Here is a 17,875-nt window from a genome sequence, read left to right as displayed (position 1 = left end):
TACCTTTTCTTGGCTCACAGCAGTCACTCCCCTCCCGTTAGGTCTTACAGGCCTGGGAGCTGTTCTCCCTCTAAGACTGTGCATGTCTCTGTTCCATTATAAGCTGACATGAAATTTAGCTTTGAGAGTGCTTATATTTCTGAAGTCTAGAGAGGCTCCTTGGGGTGCCTTCAGGTTCTACCCATAGACCCAGGCAGACCCTGGCCAGAACACCCCAGTCCTTGGAAAGCAGTGTGGGGTAGGGGCTTTGGAGTCAGACGGCCTGGTTTAGAAGATTGTCCGTGTGACTCTGGACAAGTTGAACAACCTCTCTGGGCTCAACCTCCTTATCCTTAAAGCAGAGTTTATGTTGTGAGAATCTGGTGGCATAATTATTCCTCTCTGGGGGCATGACAGGGGTCACATAATCCTGGCTCGGCATCGCTCCCACAGCTGGGGGACTCTGGCTCTGGGAGAGCTCTCTGCTATGTCCTTGGGGAAACCCCACGTGCTGGAGAGGCCGGGAAGGAAGAGGGCGGGCCCAATGGCTGACACACTGGTTGAAGCTGATTCCAGCCGTGTCCTCTCCACTCCTCTGGGGAAGCCTTGTAGCTGACCGGCTGCATGGATGGAGGAACGGGTACCTTCCATCTGCTGACCACAAACACAGACACGAAAAAACCCAGCAGGAGGAGGTCTCATGGAGCCAGGCTGCAATTTAACACATGACACTCAGATATGCAAAACATTTAGCTTATTTATTCCTCTCTAATATATTTTACCATTTTCACAAGACTCCACCCCATTGGAGAATGTAAACTTGCTGATTTAAGGGAGCCCCATCGGATGGGGCCTTGTAGCCTGAACACAGCAGAGGAGCTGGAACCTTCTACTTCTCCTTTCTGAAGCCAATACAAAGACATCCACATGCAGAAAATAAACCATGACTCTTACCTCATACCGTATACGAAAATTAACTAAAAAGTGGCTCATGGGCCTAAATGTAAGTGCTAAAACTACAAAGCTCCTAGAAGAAAACAGAGGAGCAAACCCTCATGATCTTACAGTTGGGAAGGATCTCTTAGGGCACACAAAAGCACTAATTATAGAAAGAAAAAAACACAGCACATTGGACTTCAGTGAAATTAAAAACCTTGCAAGGTGGAGAAAATGAAGAGGAAAGGCACAGACTGGAGAAAATATTTACAAATCGTATTTACAAATCTAACAAAGGACATGTATCCAGAATATACAAATAATCCTTGCAACACAACCTATTAAGACAAAGGATTTGTTGTGTGTGTGTGTGGGTGGGGGGGGGGTTGTATTTTTTTTTAAGTAGGTTCCTTGCCCAATGTGGAGCCCACTGCGGGGCTTAAACTCCCGACACCGAGATCAAGACCTGAGCTGAGATCAAGAGTTAGATGCTTAACCAACTGAGCCACCCAGGCTCCCCAAGACAAATGATTTGAATAGACAGTCAACCAAACAAGATATATGTATGAAAAATAAGCACATGCAAAGATGCTCAATGTCATCAGTCATCGGTGAAATGTAAATTAAAACTCCAGGGGATACACTGGACACCTGCTAGGATGGTTAAAATTTAAGAATGTGCACATGAGGATGTGAAGCAGCTAGAACTCTCCTGTTGCTCTCACATGCTCGTGGGCATGTAAATGGACTGTCACTTGGAAAACAGTTTGGGAATTTCTTAAAAAATTAAACATACCCCTACTCTTTACCAGCCCTTCTGCTCGTTGGTATTTACCCAAGAGGAATGAAAGCAAATGTCCCTAAAAGACTTCTACAGGAATGTTCATAGTAGCTTTATTCATAAGAACCAAAAAGGGGGAAAACTCAAATGTCCATCAACAGCTGAATGGATAAGTAAATATGGTGCATCCACGATATGGAATACTACCCAGCAATAAAAAGGGACAGACCCTGGTTTTACACCAGTAGATGGATTTCAAAATAATTCCAAGTGAAATAAGCCAACAAAAGAGAAAATGTGCTCCAAGACTCCATTTTTTTAAAAGATTTTTTATTTATTTGAGAGAGAGAGCACGAGCAGGGGGCAGGGGGGTAAGAGCAGAGGGAGAGGGAGAAGCAGACTCCCCGTTGAGCAGGGCACCTGATGTGGGGCTCCATCCCAGGACATCGAGATCATGACCAGAGCTGAAGGCAGACACTTAACTGACTGAGCCACCCAGGCGCCCCTATAAGACTCTATTTAGATAAAATTCTAGCAAATGCAAGCTAACCTACAGCGGCAGAAAGCAGCTAAGGGGTGGCCCGGGGACAGGGTGAGGGTAAGGAGGAACCCAAGGGAGAAATCACAAAGGGGTGAGAGCAAACCAGGAGTGACGCAGACATGCATTAGCTTGATGGTTTCATGGGCGTGTACATATGTCAAAGCTTATTAAACAGCACGGGTTAAACATGAACAGCTTATTGTATGTCATTTATACCATAATAAAGCTGGAAAAAAGGAAAAAGAAATCATTCCAGAAAAACAAGGAGAAAATCCCAATTCCAAAAGGCAGCAACAACATAAAACATTCTAGAATCACTGTGCAATTATATTAAAAATAAATGACAAAATCTTGAGGCAGGAAAAGTCTTTAGCTCATGAGTCAAAGAAGCGGTCCAAACCCAAATTGCAGAAGGTCTAGAAATAGTAATAATGAAAACCTGCATGTGAGATTCTATAGGAGTCAGCTAAACAAGTCCTCAGAGGAAAATCCATAGTCTTTTTTTTTTTTTAAGATTTTATTTATTCATTTGACAGAGAGAGACAGCGAGAGCAGGAGCACAAGCAGGGGGAGTGGGAGAGGGAGAAGCAGGCTTCCCGCTGAGCAGGGAGCCCGACGTGGGACTCAATCCCAGGACCCTGGGATCATGACCTGAGCCGAAGGCAGATGCTTAACGACTGAGCCACCCAGGCACCCGGAAAATCCATAGTCTTAAAAACTTACATTTAAATAAACAGACCCCCCCCCCAAAAAAGAGGAAATCAATTAGGTGTCCAAAGTAGGAAGTCAGAAAAAGAACAAAATCAACCTAAGAAAAATAGGACAGAACATGCATAAGGGTCAAAAGTAACGGATTGGGAAGTCAGCCCCTGGGCGTCTCCTCACTCTTCCGGTATACCCCTCCCTCCGCCCAGGCTCAAAGTGGGTGCCCTCCCCACCTGTCCTCTTCCCTCCCCTTCTGGGTTCACCAGGCACTCCCTCAGGGCCTGCTCCACCCTACCCCACCCCAGTTCTCCTGCCCTCCAAGCCTGGCCCACCTGGGAAGGGGGGGACCAGGAGGAGGGTGATGAGCACACACCTGGGGGCGGGGTGGGGGGTGTGCACAAACCTGGGGGTGGGGGATGAGCACACACGTGGGGCAGAGGTGAGGGTTTGAGCACAAACCTGGGGGTGGGGGTTGAGCACATACCCGGGGGCAGGGTGTGGGATGATGAGCATGCACCTGGGCGTAGGGGTAGAGGGATGAGTGCACACACGAGGGCAGGGGTGGGGGGATGAGCACACCCATGGAGGCAGGGGTGGGGGGTGAGGGGGGGGATGCACTCAGGGCTGCAAGGTGTGGGCTACCAGGCCTCCAGAAGAGGGTCCTTCTCATGCACTGGCTGAATGAACACACCACCCAGCAGAGGCTGGGATGGAAGGCAGATACAAAGGCCACTCGTGCCCCTTCCCAGAGCAGTGGTCCCCAGCTAGCACGATGTTAAGATTGCCAGGGAGCCTCAAACATGCCAAGGCCCAAGCCCCTCCCCCAGCTTTCATCTGGGCATGTCCCTCAACTTTGGTCAGCTAGTTGCAAGAACCAGGAGCAACAGGGGAGATGCAGGAGAGGAAGTGACTGTGGGAGCTGGTCTGGAGTTCAAACCCAGCTTCTTGCCAACTATGCGACCTCAGACCCCTACCTTGACCTCCCTGAGCCTCCTCAAATATAATAAGTGTACCTCCCAGAAGTAGGTGGGGATCAGGGATAATATACATGACGACTCAGCTCGGCATGGCCACCTAGGAATGTGATGAAGGGGGGCTGTCATCACTGCCTACCCCCCCACCCCAGCCGCATTGATTCTTGCGAGTCGACTGGGCTCCAGGACCACCTGCCGCATCTGGGGATTCAAGTGTGAGCTGCGGGGGGGTGGGGGGGGGTGGGAGGCTGGCCGTGTCGACAAGGGTTGCCTTGGATCCACGGTCCCAGCTTCCGTGAGACTATTCTGGGTCCAATTCAGAATGCCTGGCTCCTGGCTCAATGGGCTTTGTCCCAAAGATGTAATTTCTATTTTGATTCCATGCGACATTTAATGAAATGACTTTCAGACACCACGCAGCATGTCTGAGTTATGAAAGCACAGCTTCTGGATTCCCCAACACAACACCATCACGGGCCCCTCTGGTTGCTTCAGGGGCTGCTCCACAGCTCCTGCAGGGGGTACGCTGAGCCCGCGGATTCAAGGCGCTGCGCACAGCCCCGGGGCCGAGGCCCGCCCCGATAGAAGCCTCCCTATCCGCCCCAGGCCTGGCCTGCCACCCCCACAGTTTCCCAGCTGGGCAGAGACAGCAGCCTCTGCCCGGGCTTCCTCCCTCCAACCCGGCGCTGTTCAAACTGCAGATCAAAAACGTTCAGGGAGACAGGAAATCAATGCAGACGGTTGCAAACAGTATTTTTAGAAAAACAAATGAAACAGAGTAGAATAGAAAACGCTGGAACGCATTGCACATGGCTGGAGTGACTGCGTCCTGGCATCCTGGGAGGTTGTACACGGGCCTCTGCAAAATGAAAGACTTGACAGAACGCAGCTCTAATCCATTCCCTCCAGCCTCTTGGAAATGCACATCTGATCTGCTTACTCCTCCGCTAAAACTCACTGCGGCCTCAGGGACAGAGTTCAGATCCCTCAGCGTGACACTGAAAGCCCCCAAGACCTGGTTCCTGTCCACCCTCACCCCCACACACACACCCAGGAGAGAGCAGGGCCAGGCGCGCCCCCTCGGCGCCCAGCTGACAGAGAGGACTGGACAGCCTGACCGAGTGAGCCGAGCGTGATGTCACTGGGGCCGTCTCCTAGGTGATCCCACGCCACATGCCACCTGCTGACCTCCTCTGGGCCGGGATGACTTCCTAGATTTTAGAGAAGCTAAGGTATAAATATTTCTGGAAGCCTTCTGTTCAAAAGGAAGTAGAAGCCCTACAATTTCTCAACAACTTGGCTATTAAAAATAGGAATTCCACCTACGTGCTGGAAGAGTTTGTCGGGGATCACTGAAGGGCCAGAGTCATGAGGTCACTCACATGTTTGGGGCCAAGGAAGGCGCCGGGCTCAAAAGCTAAATGCCGCAAGAAGGCAGGCAGCCGTGCGCAGCTGGAGCCCCAGCTCCAAGCCCCCCGAATCTCCAGAAGCATAGCGAAGCCAAATGGCACGCAGCCATTAGCCCCATAAGACTCACTTCCCACCACACCACGGAAACATCTGGACAAGCACAGGTCCCAGAGAAAATTGGAAGAGGAATAAACTGTGCATTAGCAAGTAGACACAAGACCTCGTCTCGGACCTTGGGAGCACCCAAGGAGATGCCTGGCTTCTCTGAGTCCTCGGAAGGGAGCACAGCCCGGCCCAGAGCCAGGGACACGGGCAGAAGGAAGAGCCAGTATGCCCTGAGGATTCCACCTTTGGTTAGGGTCCTGGGCCCGGAAGGCCTGCAGCTCAGGGTTATGGGACAGTCTCCAGAAGGCTCTGTGAAGGAGCAGACAGGATGGTCAGTTAACATCTGCAACCACTCCCGGGTTAGCCAGGCGGCCAGGGGAGAGGAGGAGAAGCTGGGAAGTGAGCCCCATGTACCAACCACCCCCTCAGGGGCCAGAGGCTCCAAAGCATCACCTCTTTTTTTTTTTTTAAGATTTTATTTATTTTCAAGAGAGAGAGAGAGAGGGAGGGAGGGAGCACAAGCAGGAGGGGGTGCAAGGGCAGAGGGAGAAGCAGGCTCCCTCCAGAGCAGAGAGCCTGATGCAGGGCTCGATCCCAGGACCCTTGGATCATGACCTGAGCCGAAGGCAGACGCTTAACTGACTGAGCCCCCCAGGGGCCCCAAGCATTCTCTCTTTTAATCCCCACTATCATGACCCTCCTGCTACAGACGGCAACTTCCCCCGGGGCAGTCACTCACTTGCTCCCGCATCCACTCATTCATTCAATAAACATTTAGGAAGAGAATCCAGAGTGCTGTGCCCGTGTCGGGGGCTAGCTGAACATCCTGTGGGGACAGCAGACCCCGTCCCCGGCTTCAGGGGGCTCACAACCCAGGGGGTGGGGGGGGAGGGTCAGCAAAGTGGCAGACTGGTCCCGTTCTGCACGGCAGACTCAGAGCAGGTACTCCTGCGGGCCAGGGGAGCACAGAGAGCACCCCTAACCCAGCCCGCTGGGCGGCGGCGGGGGGGGTCAGATAAAGTGGTCTCCAGGTTGGGACCCGAAGTTTGGCAGGTGGACGGGCAGCAAGGTCCAGGCACGGTAGGGAGCCGCAGGAACAGGGTGTCCGCAGCCCTGAGGCTCAGGGAGGGTCCGCGCGCGGTCAAGGTGAAGCCAGCAGGGTGCCTGGGCTGGGGCAGATGAGGGCTTCACCTTGAGGAGTTGGGGGGCGCCCTGAGGGCTCTAGCAACACAGTGGCTCCTCCTGATTTGCTTTCTGAAAGATCATTCTAGACGCTGTGTGGATAAGGGACTAGAGGAAGAAGAGTGGGTGCGGGCAGCCTGCCCCTGAGTGTGGCCGTAGGGATCTGCAGGGGGATGGGGCTGCACTGGGGCGCCATCTGGGAGTGGATCAGCAGGTGGCACTGGGGGGCGGTGAGGGCGAAGGAGGGGTGCGAGGCTCCCCCTCCTGACCACACGTGGAATAGCAGCCCACACCTGGCTCTCCGACCTAGCTCCTAGAGGCCCGGGTGCCATTCGCCCAACAGATGACCAGCATATGGGGTGCAGTTTGGGGCAGTGTCGGTGGGGCGCCCAAGTGGACATGTCTAGTTGAATGTTCGGTCTGCAACTCAAAAACTACACTGGGGAGAGTGGCAATTCCACAGACCGGTGTGAAAAGGCCCCAGGGGAAAACCCTGCAGGAGCAAGAGGAGTGGGGAGCGGGGCATGGCAGAGGGCGAAGACTGGGAAGGAGACGCCCGGAGGGGTAGGTATGGGATCCCGGAGCCAGGGACCCCAGTGAGAACTGAAGGGGAGCCACAGACACAGGGGGCACAACGGACATAAAGGTTCAGAGCCACTCTGGAACCAGCCTGCCCCGCTGCCCAGGCTCAAGTACCAGTTCCTCCCCTTAACTGGCTGTGTGACCTTGGGCAAGCGCTCAACCCCTCTGTGCCTTTGGTCCCTCAACTATGAAGGGATATTGTAAGGGGTGAATGAGTGAGTATATGAAAAGGCGAGCACTACATAAATGCTGGGGGAAAGAAAGCAAAGGTCTCAGGCTCTCAGGGACGCAGGGTAGTGGTGAGATGGGGAGGAAGTCACACGGCAGGAATTAAGGCGTGAAGGGACCTGGGTAGGTGGTAGTAGCTGCAGAGACGGAACAGGATGGGGAAAGGGTGTCACCTCCCAAGGATGCAACACAGGAAGGAGAGAGAAGCCCAGATGTGGTGTCTGGGAAACCCTCCAAGGGGCCGCACCCCTGCGCCCCCCACCCCTGCCTGGTATGCTGGCAGGGCTGGCTGACTGGTTGCAAATGTCGACCCTACCCGCCCTTCTCCCTCGTCCTTTCCCCCAAATAAAACCGCTCAGGCTCAAACTGAGCTCATCCTTCCAGGACCCTTGGAGCCTCTGACTCCTCTCTCACACACAGGCAACCCCTGATTCGATCCCACCAGCTGTCTTTCCAACCCAGGCAGAACCTGACCTGCTTGCCACCTCCACTCCTGCCCCTCACTACCCCTGCAAGTCTCCACCACCTCTCACCTGGACAGCTGTGACAGCCTCCAAGCAAGGCTCCGGCTTCCACTGGTACATGCCAACTGATACCGGACCTACAGAAACAAGAGTGCACCTTTGAAAAGGTAAGGCTAATCCCAAACTTCCCATGCTTCTCATTCCACTCAGAATGAAATCCCAACCTGGGCCTATAAGGCCCCACAAGACCCACTGTGCACCCCCCCCTCCCACTGATCCAACCCCAACCCCATCCCTCACTCTGCTCTCACCACACAAAAACAAAAATGTCCCTGCCGCAGGGCCTTTGCACTTGCAATGCCAATGCCTAAAACAAGCTTTCCTCTGCTAACCATGTGGTTTGTCCGCCACTTCCTCCTCTAGTTCCTCAGAGCTCTTCCTCGACTACCCACATGAAAAAGCATGAGCCCTTTGCCCGCCGCCTCCTCCCTACTTCCATTTCTTTCCCCTGACTTACCACACATCAGTTAGTTGGCTGGTTTCCCACGTCCCCCGTCAGTGCACAATCTCCACGAGGGCCTGGGCTTCATCTGCTTTGTGCTTCATTGTCTCCCTGGCCCCTGAGCAGAGCAGACACATAGTAGGGCGCTCAGTAAACACGTACAAATTAACGGCCTCTCAACCCCACGCCTCACCCCTCCTCCCGACTGTTTTCTGGCTTGTGTGCACTCCTGTTTCTGGCCCTGGAACAGCACTACCCCCCCAACCCCTCCTTCTTCCCTTCCCAACAAGAACAGGTAGGGGTCCTTCCCCTGCTCTCTACCCCCTCCCTCCCTAGACCTACTCACACCCTCCTCTGCGTGATCTTGGGACACCGGACCCTTAATCGCATGCTCTCTTGACTCCAAGACCAGGCCTCAGACACCAGGCCCCCTTCATTCAGACACAAGCAGGAACCATCTATACTCTGAGAGCTGAGGCCTCTGTGGCATAACCAGGAATGCAAAAGAAGATGGATCCTGCCCCCGGGGGTTGACAGTCTCCCCAGGGAGGCCACATGAATAGAAGGGACGTCATCCCAGCACAGCCTCACACCTGAGGTCCTGGCTTTGCCACCTGCGCACTTAACCCCTGGGCCCAGGAGAATGTCTCACAAGCAGCGGAGCGGGACTTAGCTGGGTCCGCTGGGCTCCAAAGCCCAGGGTTTTCTGAACTGAAAGGGGCTTCAGATCTGGCCCCCTGGCCGGCCATTTTGGACGGAAGCAACTGGCTCCCGGTTTCCGGTGAGATCCTCAGCCTCCCGAGCACCATCCAGAGGTGACTGCACAGGAGTGGGCGCACACGTGAATCACCAGCACAGCCCTGCGAGGGGCCGTGACATCTGCGTGACTCAGCCTGCACGCTGCAGGGCACTTCTGGGGACAGCTGCAGGGCTGGCCCAGCCCTCCAGGCACTGGGGGCGGGGGGCACCTGCCATCTGCCCGGGGAGCGGCTGCCTGAGTTGCCACAACCGCTCTTCAATATTTATTACAGGAAAATTAAAACAGAAAAACAGAACAGAAAGAAAAACGCACTCCCACCTCCCCAAGACAACTGTTTTCATTTCTCCATTTGCGATACCTCCTGTTTTTACCCATATGTACACATATTTTTATGTCATTGTAACCACGGTACACACAGAATTTATGTTCTGCTATTTTCATTTTCCGGTATTCTGTGAGCTGCTCTCCACGTGGCTGCATGGCCTTCATTTATTTACCGTTTATAATGACGGGCTAGCACGCCCTTTAGAGAGAGGACATAACTCGCACACCCATTCCCCTTTTGCTCGGCACTCAGATTATTTCCAGCTCTAACTCTAACTGGAGATGGAAGGCTGAGTCCCCTTTTAAAGATTTCAAAATGAATGGGATGATGCAGCCATTCGGCGAGCGTTGGTGGAGAACCTCCCACCTGCAAAGGGCCCGTTGAGAGCAAGTCATAGTGCCTCGCATGCATGCTCCACACAGAGGCACAAATAAAACCCACTGACAGCCAGTGGTCCACTCACCACCTGTCCCTGCCCCCACACCCAGTTCCTGGCCCTTCCATGGCTCCCTATGGCTGCCACGTCAAGTAGAGGCTCTTAGACAGTATGGCACCCCAGGTCCTGCCCAACCACCCCTTACAATTCTCTTCGATTCCCACCAGATGACTCCTACACCACCGACCTCCATCCCCAGATACGCGGTGTCCTCTCTTGCCTCAGGGCTTTGCAAACCCAGGTCACCCCTATTCCCGCACATCTGACTCACCCTCCAAGGTGCCACTTGGCATCCCCTGGTCTGTGAAACCTTCCCTGCCTCCCCAGGGCCTGGCATCCTCCTCTGCACCCCACCGGGCCCAGGCTGACCGTCTGAGCCCTCGGTGCCCTGCACCAGTGGTGTGTTTGTAAATGTTTAACAACCAGCTCTCCAGAAAGGGACGCTGAATTGTAGCACTTACTAATTCCCATGGTGTAAATACTCCCACCAAAGCTGATTCCGAACCACCAAATGCTCAGCAATACACCGTTCTATAGTTATTTCTACCATATGTCATATAGTTATTTCTACCGTACAGACATGACAGGCATAAACAGCCTCAGCAGCACAGATGATAGGAATGTGTGGTGAGATAGGGTTTGAGTACTTCCCATATTTCTCTTTAATATAATGTATTTAATTTTAGGCTTACATAATTTGCTTTTTAATAATGGCTGTATTTAATAACCAGCTCAGTGTTATGAGCTGAATTGTGTCCCCCTAAAATTCATACACTAAAGTCCCAACCCCCAATACCTCAGAATGTGACTGGTTTTGGAGATAAGGTGTTTAAGGAGGTAATTAAACTAAAGTGATCATAAGGGTGGGTCCTGATACAATCTGACCCGTATCCTTGTAAGAGATTAGGACAGAAAGACGGGAGGGGCGACGGTGTGAGGACACAAGAGGAGACGGCCGGTCTGCAAGCCACGCAGAGAGGCCTCGGGAGAAACCAACCCTGCCCACAACTTGATCACAGATTTCCAGCCTCCAGAACCATAAGGAAATAAATTTGTTATTCAAGCCACCCAGTCTGTGGTAGTTCCTTACAGCAGTCCTAGCAAGCTAATATGCTCCCAAAATTCCTAAAAATTTAGGAATTTGTTCTCCTGCCCGTGCTTCCTGGCTCTTGCCCGTGCTTCCTGGCTCCTGCCCGTTATTGACCATCTACCACTTTCCCTTTTCCTGACTTGACTGTGGACCCTCAAGAGCAAGGTCATGTCTCGGAACGTCTGGGTGGCTCAGTCGGCGAAACATCTGCCTTCGGCTCAGGTCATGATCCCAGGGTCCTGGGATCGAGTCCTGCATCGGGCTCCCTGCTCAGTGGGGAGTCTGCTTCTCCCTCTGCCTCTGCCCCTCCCCACTGCTCTCATGCTCTCTCTCTCTCTCTCTCAAAAAAATAAATAAATAAAATTAAAATCTTAAAAAAAAAAAATAAAAAGAGCAAGGTCACATCTCACTCAGAAGTCACCAAATGCCTTCTGGAAAGGTCCAAATAGAAAATATTTTAGCTCTACCTAAATACGGCCAGTCGCCACATTTCTACTCTGCCATGTCAGCGTGAAAGCAGCCGGGACGGTACGTACACGAGTATACCTGTGTCCCGGGGAGACCATCCGTGAATGCTGAAATGTGGGTTCATGTCATTTAAACATGTCACGAAATATTGTTGATACATCTTTAAAAATTCTTAGCTCAGAGTCCGTACAAAAACAGGCGGTGGACCAGATGTGGCTCCGGGGCCTAGTTTTGTGAGCCACGACCTTCAGTGTGTCCCCTGCAGCCCCTGCCTCCGCCCCACCCCCACCCCCAGCACAGGGCCAGGCACAGGAGGAGAGAGGCGAAGTTAATGTTTGATGATCCGGGGATGAAGAAACGAAGGTCAGCCAGCCAGTTCACAGGCTCTCCAATTCAGCTAGCAAAGACCACTTCCAGGCAATGTCATGAATTTTTCTTTAATGCAGAATTTTTTTTCTAATATGCAAGGGAAAAAAGAGCTTTCTGAAACATAAATCTCTCCCTGCAAGGTAGACCCATCACCTCTTTGTTGCCTCTGATCTTCTAAATGATCTCTCAGAAATAAACATCTAGCACTTCTTCCATTAATAACTTCTATTTAATGAGCATCTCAAAAATGTGCCAAATCAAACCTATGATGACAGAACTTTTGATCAGTGGTTACCAGGGGCTGGGAGGGAGAGGGAGAACGGGGAGGACTGCTGATGGGTGCAGGGTCTCTTTTTGAAGGTAGAAAAGTGTTCTAAAGTTGACTGTGGTGGTGGTTACACAGCTCTGTGAATATATAAAAGCCAATGAAATGTGCACTCTGAACGGGTGAATTGGATGGTCTGTAATTATATCTCAACAAAGCTGTTTTAAAAAATACACCAGCCATTAGTCACCTGATTCTCACAATGACAATATTTTTTAATACTGTATTTTTTTAAGTAATGTCTACACCCAACGTGGGGCTCGAACCCACAACCCCGAGATCACATGTGGCAAACTCTACCGACTAAGCCAGCCAGCGCCCCTCACAGTGACAATTTATAAGGTCAGCCTTTTTGCCGCTGTCCCTGCACCAACAGAAACAAACAGGCCCACCGTGGTGTGGAAATACAGCTCAGCAACGGAAACTCAGATCAGCCCAAGGGAGGCCAGGCCAGCCCTAGGCAGGCACTTGTTTGCACACCTTTCAAAGCAAACACGTCCTGGGCCCCTGCAGGGGAGGCTCCCCGCCAAGTGGAGGGGAGGCACAGTGCACCACACACAGGCAGCTAGTCCCCAAGCTCTTTCTGGACACAGCTGGAACCTTCCTGTTTTCCACCTTCAAGTTCAGTCATTGCTCCCCACCTCGTTACTAAGCCCGAGAGTCCAATTAGCTGTGTGATGCATGACCCCTCCTCAGCCTCCGCAGACCCACAACCTCATCTGGGAGTCACAGGCAGAAGCAGGTTGGGAGTGGCTCCCTGGGTCCAAAGCCTGGGCCATGAAGACGGGGGAGACGCCTGCCCAGACGGGCCACCTGGCCTCGGGGACAGTGATGAGGCAGAGCCGGACAAGGGGAGTGAGGACACGATCCCTGCTGAGCAGAAGCAGTCTCCTCGGGACCAGAGTGGAGGTCTAGGGCGCCTGTTCTCTCATAATGGGCTGTGGGGAGTAACAAGAACATGGCCGTGGGGCCAGGACACCTGAGTTCCAGTCCTGGTTGGCCACTGTGTTTCTACCTGTGGCCCTCAGCAAGGCCCATGGCCTCCCGGAGCCTCTTGGACACATCTGTGAAATGGGGCTAATCATCCACGCACCTCCCCCCCCCCCCCAACAGACCCCTCCGAGTGGTGGTGGATCCAATGAACTCAGGGCTGTGGGTTCTGTTCAGGTCTGACGTGGTTGCATGTGGCACAAACGTCCTGATTCTATTAGGACTTTATTGGCTTACTTAAGTGAAAAGTCGGGGGAGTGGAATTCAGGCATGGCTGGATTCAGAAAATGAACAAGGTCACAAAGACCCCGTCTTCTCTGAAGACCCGCAGATCAGCTCTCCTGTCCTGAGTGTGGGCTCCTTTCGACAGCCACAGCAGCCCCATCCGCTCTGCACCCCGTGGCGTCTGGAACCCCAGGGGCTGTGGCCAGGGGGCTTTGGACAGAGGGCAAAAGGGGTCAGTTGGTGGGTGGCCTCTGAAGGAAAAACAAGGCTTTCCAAGGCCCTACCCACTCCTGAAGCAACTAGTCAATGCCAGGAGAGACAACAGCTCCCCTCCCACCATCTCCACCCAATTCAGAGTGCAGAATGAAAGGCCTTCTCTGGGGCGCCTGGGTGGCTCATCAGTTAAGCGTCCAACTCTTGGTTTCGGCTCAGATCATATCAGGGTCGTGAGACTCAGCCCTGTTTCAGACTCCGCACTCAGTGGGGAGTCCGCTTCAAGATTCTCTCCTTCTGCCCCTTCTCTCACTCACATTCTCTTTCTCAAATAAATCTTAAAAACAAAAGAGAGAAAAGGCCTTCTCTGGGTCACAGGCAGCCTTGGTCCCGCTCCTATAAACTCTCAGGTCAGGCCACACCTCACAAGGCTCAGCCCGCCCCAAACTGGCCTGACATCCCCACTCAGCAAGTCTTGCCACCTGCCACCATCCAGGCCCCAACCCCTTGCCTTGTTCATCCCAATCGTTCATCCCTTTAGTGTGGCCAAATGGTGTCACTCGCAACGTTCTCATGTTGTCAACAGCCAATGGGTTACACCTGCCCAGCCCACACTGGGCCCCAAAACCCCACCCCGGTGGTCCTGCCTGGACACAGGAGGACCAGGCACCTTCTCATGTCTGGTAGGAACTCGAAGGAGACAGAAGTTAAAGGCTGGGCTCCAGGTTTGGGCTTCCAACCAACTGCATACAGACTCAGAGGACTCTCTGAATTTGGCATAAAAGCAAACACAGGGACAATGCAAAGCACTAGGAAGGATAAAAAACAGACTGTGACTAAAGAGGATTAGATTAGAACCGCAAGACATTCCCCCTTTGGCCACCATGTCCAGCCGCCATCAGACCCTGGGAGGTAAGATAAGGCAATGCCCAAAGACCCTGCAGACAGAGAAGCCATGCGGTCAGGTACAAAGTTACAACTGCTTCTCCCCGGATCATCCCTCAGGTCCGAACTGCCATTTCCAGTAAGCCTTTTTGCCTCAAAGTCCTTTTTCCTTCTAACACAGTGTCGCCCGCCCAGGGCTTTCCCCATCCTTCCCACCTTTTGGCATTATGTGTTTAACTTTCAGAAATAGCTTCTAGCTAGAGTTCTTCTCATCGAATCTTAAGCTTCTGTGATTTAACTGGTTAGTCTACCTGCATTTGTTGGGCTTATTGATCTTATCAGGATTTCCATTTACCACTCTGCTTTTTCTCATCTTTTTTGCCTATTAGACCGATCACCTGTTCAATACCCCTTCTCTGCCACCACTTTGAAAGTGACACACTCTGTTGTGTTCTTGTAAGCAGGACTGTAGACTCTTCACACATCTGGTGAACCCGCTAGCCCACTCTTATTTACAGCAGGAGGACCTGCCCCCACTGTCTCCCTGCTATGTTGTCCAGTATTCTGGGTCCACTTGATTTTATCCATGATTAGATTCACTACACGGCAACCCATTTCTTTGCTCACTACCCTCCTTTTGATTCAATTTTCTCCTTAAAGTGTCTTCTTTAGTCCTTCTTTTGAAGAGGGGGTATGAATGAACTTGGAAATCTTACTTCTAAGTAAGTTTATTTTCTCAGCATCTCAAGATTTGCTTCCATAACCTTTGGCTTCGACTGTAGTGCTGTTGAGAATTTCTGCCTAATAATTACTCCTTTATAGATCTACCATTCCTGTAAACTTGAATGACCTTTGTCCGTATGCTCTGCAGATTCACTACAAATGAGCCTAGGTATGGATTTATTTTCATTTATTTGACTTGGGATTCCTTGCACTTTCTGATTTAGTCGCTTCTAGAACATTATCGGTCATTATCTCTTTAAACATTAGCTATCCAGTCCCTCACGGTAAGACTGCCTTTAAAAATAACACGCACCCCCTTTCATCCTCCACATCTCTCCCCCACCTACTTCTGGATAATTCCATCAGGTCCCTTCCCATCACCAATTCACCCTCAGTTGTGTCTCCTCCTACTAAGCATCTTTTTCTTAAGTTCCAAAATATTTAATTCCAGTAGTTTTGTTATATTCCTAGAAATTGTAGGAAGTTTTTAAAAAATCTGCCCACTTCTTCAGAATATGCTGTTCTTAGGGTTTTCATTTTTTCCCTTCTGATCCCATTATATCATCTATCATCGTAACTGGAAGTTCTCCAAGAGATGAATAACCAACCCCCAGGGCTGCAATGAGCCCAAGCTTTCCCAGTCCCTGTCTTTGTTCCCAGCATCTGAAAATTCCTCTTTCTTAGGAAATCAATACCCACTTAACTTTCGTGATCACTGGCAGGTGTTTGAAGCTGGGAGGCTGTTCAGGTCACCTCAGTCCCCTCTCTTGCTGGAACCACTCCAGTCCTTAGAGCCAGGCCAAGGGGACTGTGGTTCCTAAACCTTACATCCGCAGTGGGTTCAGCTACTCTCATCAGCAAACATCCAGATGTGTGAATCCGCTCCCAGGAACGGCAGGGGATCACATTTTCTCAAGTACCCAGAGTACACCAGAGTAGCCTCCTCTACAGAAGTGGGGGGGGGCGGCGAGATGATGGGGTGTGCTATCAGCCTTCTCTCGGAACACGCCAAGCCATACATACAATCCTGTTCCCTCAAAGCTACAGCCGCTCCCCAGGGAACCGTATTGCTATGCGGGATTAAACCACTATCAGGATCTCCAGACCAACAGTGACAGAGCTATTCATCCTCACTGGCACACGAACAGCCAGTCAGCTCCCTGGCCTGACGGCCTTAATACCCATCCAGTTCCAGCTGTGCAAGGAGCCAGCACCCAAGTCGGATCACAGGCAAGCAGACAATTCTGACCGCGTGACTTAACCACACTTGGCTGACACAGGTCCAGTAAGTGAAGTGCGGGAAGCGTGCTCTAGGGTGGGCAGCTCGCACAGGTGGACGGCAGGGGAAGCAGGACTATAGGGGGCCCACAGGGAGGCTGTTCGGAGTTGATCCTGAGAGCATGGCTACCCCAACCCGACATAAATCAAATGACATTCAGCGCGCCCTTGGGGTATAAAGGCAAAGATCTCTGCTAGGTTCCTCTGAGACACAGAACACACCTGCTCCCCAGACATTACCCACCCCAAAATAGTCAGCTCCAATTAATTTCCTCATTCACCAGGGCCTGATCCTTGGGGGCCTCATGCTAAGACGGGGATGGATACGGACGTGGGCGTCTGTTCTTCGTGAGCCTCTGCAGGAAGAGCAGGGAGGGAATCTGGATTAGCCCCCCCCCTTCTCCTCCACAGAGAAACAAGGTCACCCCCCACCTCCGGCACCTACACCTCTCCTAAGTGCTCCCATCCACCTCAAGTTCTCCGCTGCTCCTTGCCTGCTCTGGCTGTCTAACAGGTTCACTCACGCATCAGCTCCCTCCTTGAGAACGTAAGCTCCACAGGGACGGCTAGGCCCCCAGCTGCACCTCCGAACAGTGCCTGCCCGGCAGCTGGTCGTCACAGACACCTGCATATCCAAAGTGGCAGGATATACAAGGCCAGGATTTCAAAAAGGCTTTAGGAAGGTGGGCCAGGAAAGGCCATTTATAGACAGAGGGGCCAATCCAAGGCCATAAAGAAGTCCACGCAGCTCAATTTGATGAGGAAGAGCAAAGCTGGGAAGACCTTTAGCTCCATCTGGTCCCCACCCCCATCGTTTAACAGCTGGGAAAATGGAGGCCGGGTAGCAGCTCACCCAGGGGTTTGGGAACTTAAGCCCCCTTGACCCTGGCCCACAAACTCCAGGAGAAGCACAGGGCACACTCTTGTTCATCACGTCTCAGGCATTAGCGAAGTCCCCTCCCCCAAATGGAGGAAAAGCAAATGAACGCATACGCCTTCATGAAAAAGACTTTCTCGTTTTTTTCTTCCTAAACTGAAATGCAAATTAATTTATCAAGGAACGGACATATTCATTTAACCCCTGTGCCGCATTCAGTTTTTAGACTTTGAAATGCTTGACTAAAATCTGCTTCCCTTTGACAGATCAGGAAACAGAACTGGAGTTGGCAGAAATGAATCCTTCCGTTAACGCACTAACGGGGAGGCCGAATCCTAAAATCGACTTCCGACTTCCACCGGCACCTGACACGCGAGGCAAAAACGTTTATTCACTTTTGTGTTGCACAAGTGTAAGAACCACATAATCTGGATTTACTTTAGGTCACAATAATTTAAAAGATAGAAAGCCCCTGTTACAGAAATTGTTAAATTGACTATTTGACAATTTATACAATAAATG

The 17,875-nt window shown here is 51.8% G+C and overlaps 1 protein-coding gene and 1 long non-coding RNA gene across 3 annotated transcripts in view; one reads left to right on the top strand and one right to left on the bottom strand.

Moving 5' to 3' along the window:
* Positions 1–17,875, top strand: part of HPCAL1 (hippocalcin like 1) — a 327,988-nt gene that overhangs the window by 292,266 nt on the left and 17,847 nt on the right. The gene's annotated exons all lie outside the window — the stretch shown is intronic.
* LOC145715990 (uncharacterized) lies at positions 4,645–8,634 on the bottom strand. Its single transcript, XR_014138323.1, has 3 exons — positions 8,405–8,634; positions 7,957–8,024; positions 4,645–5,740 (listed from the first exon to the last, which is right to left on the bottom strand). It is a non-coding gene; the product is annotated as an uncharacterized LOC145715990 (long non-coding RNA).

This window comes from Leptonychotes weddellii, chromosome 10 (genome assembly GCF_054177405.1).
Source record: "Leptonychotes weddellii isolate Sample4059 chromosome 10, ASM5417740v2, whole genome shotgun sequence".
In the NCBI taxonomy this organism is placed as follows: Eukaryota; Metazoa; Chordata; class Mammalia; order Carnivora; family Phocidae; genus Leptonychotes; species Leptonychotes weddellii.
Note: the sequence above shows the minus strand (reverse complement) of the source record. Positions and strands in the feature narration are given on the sequence as shown.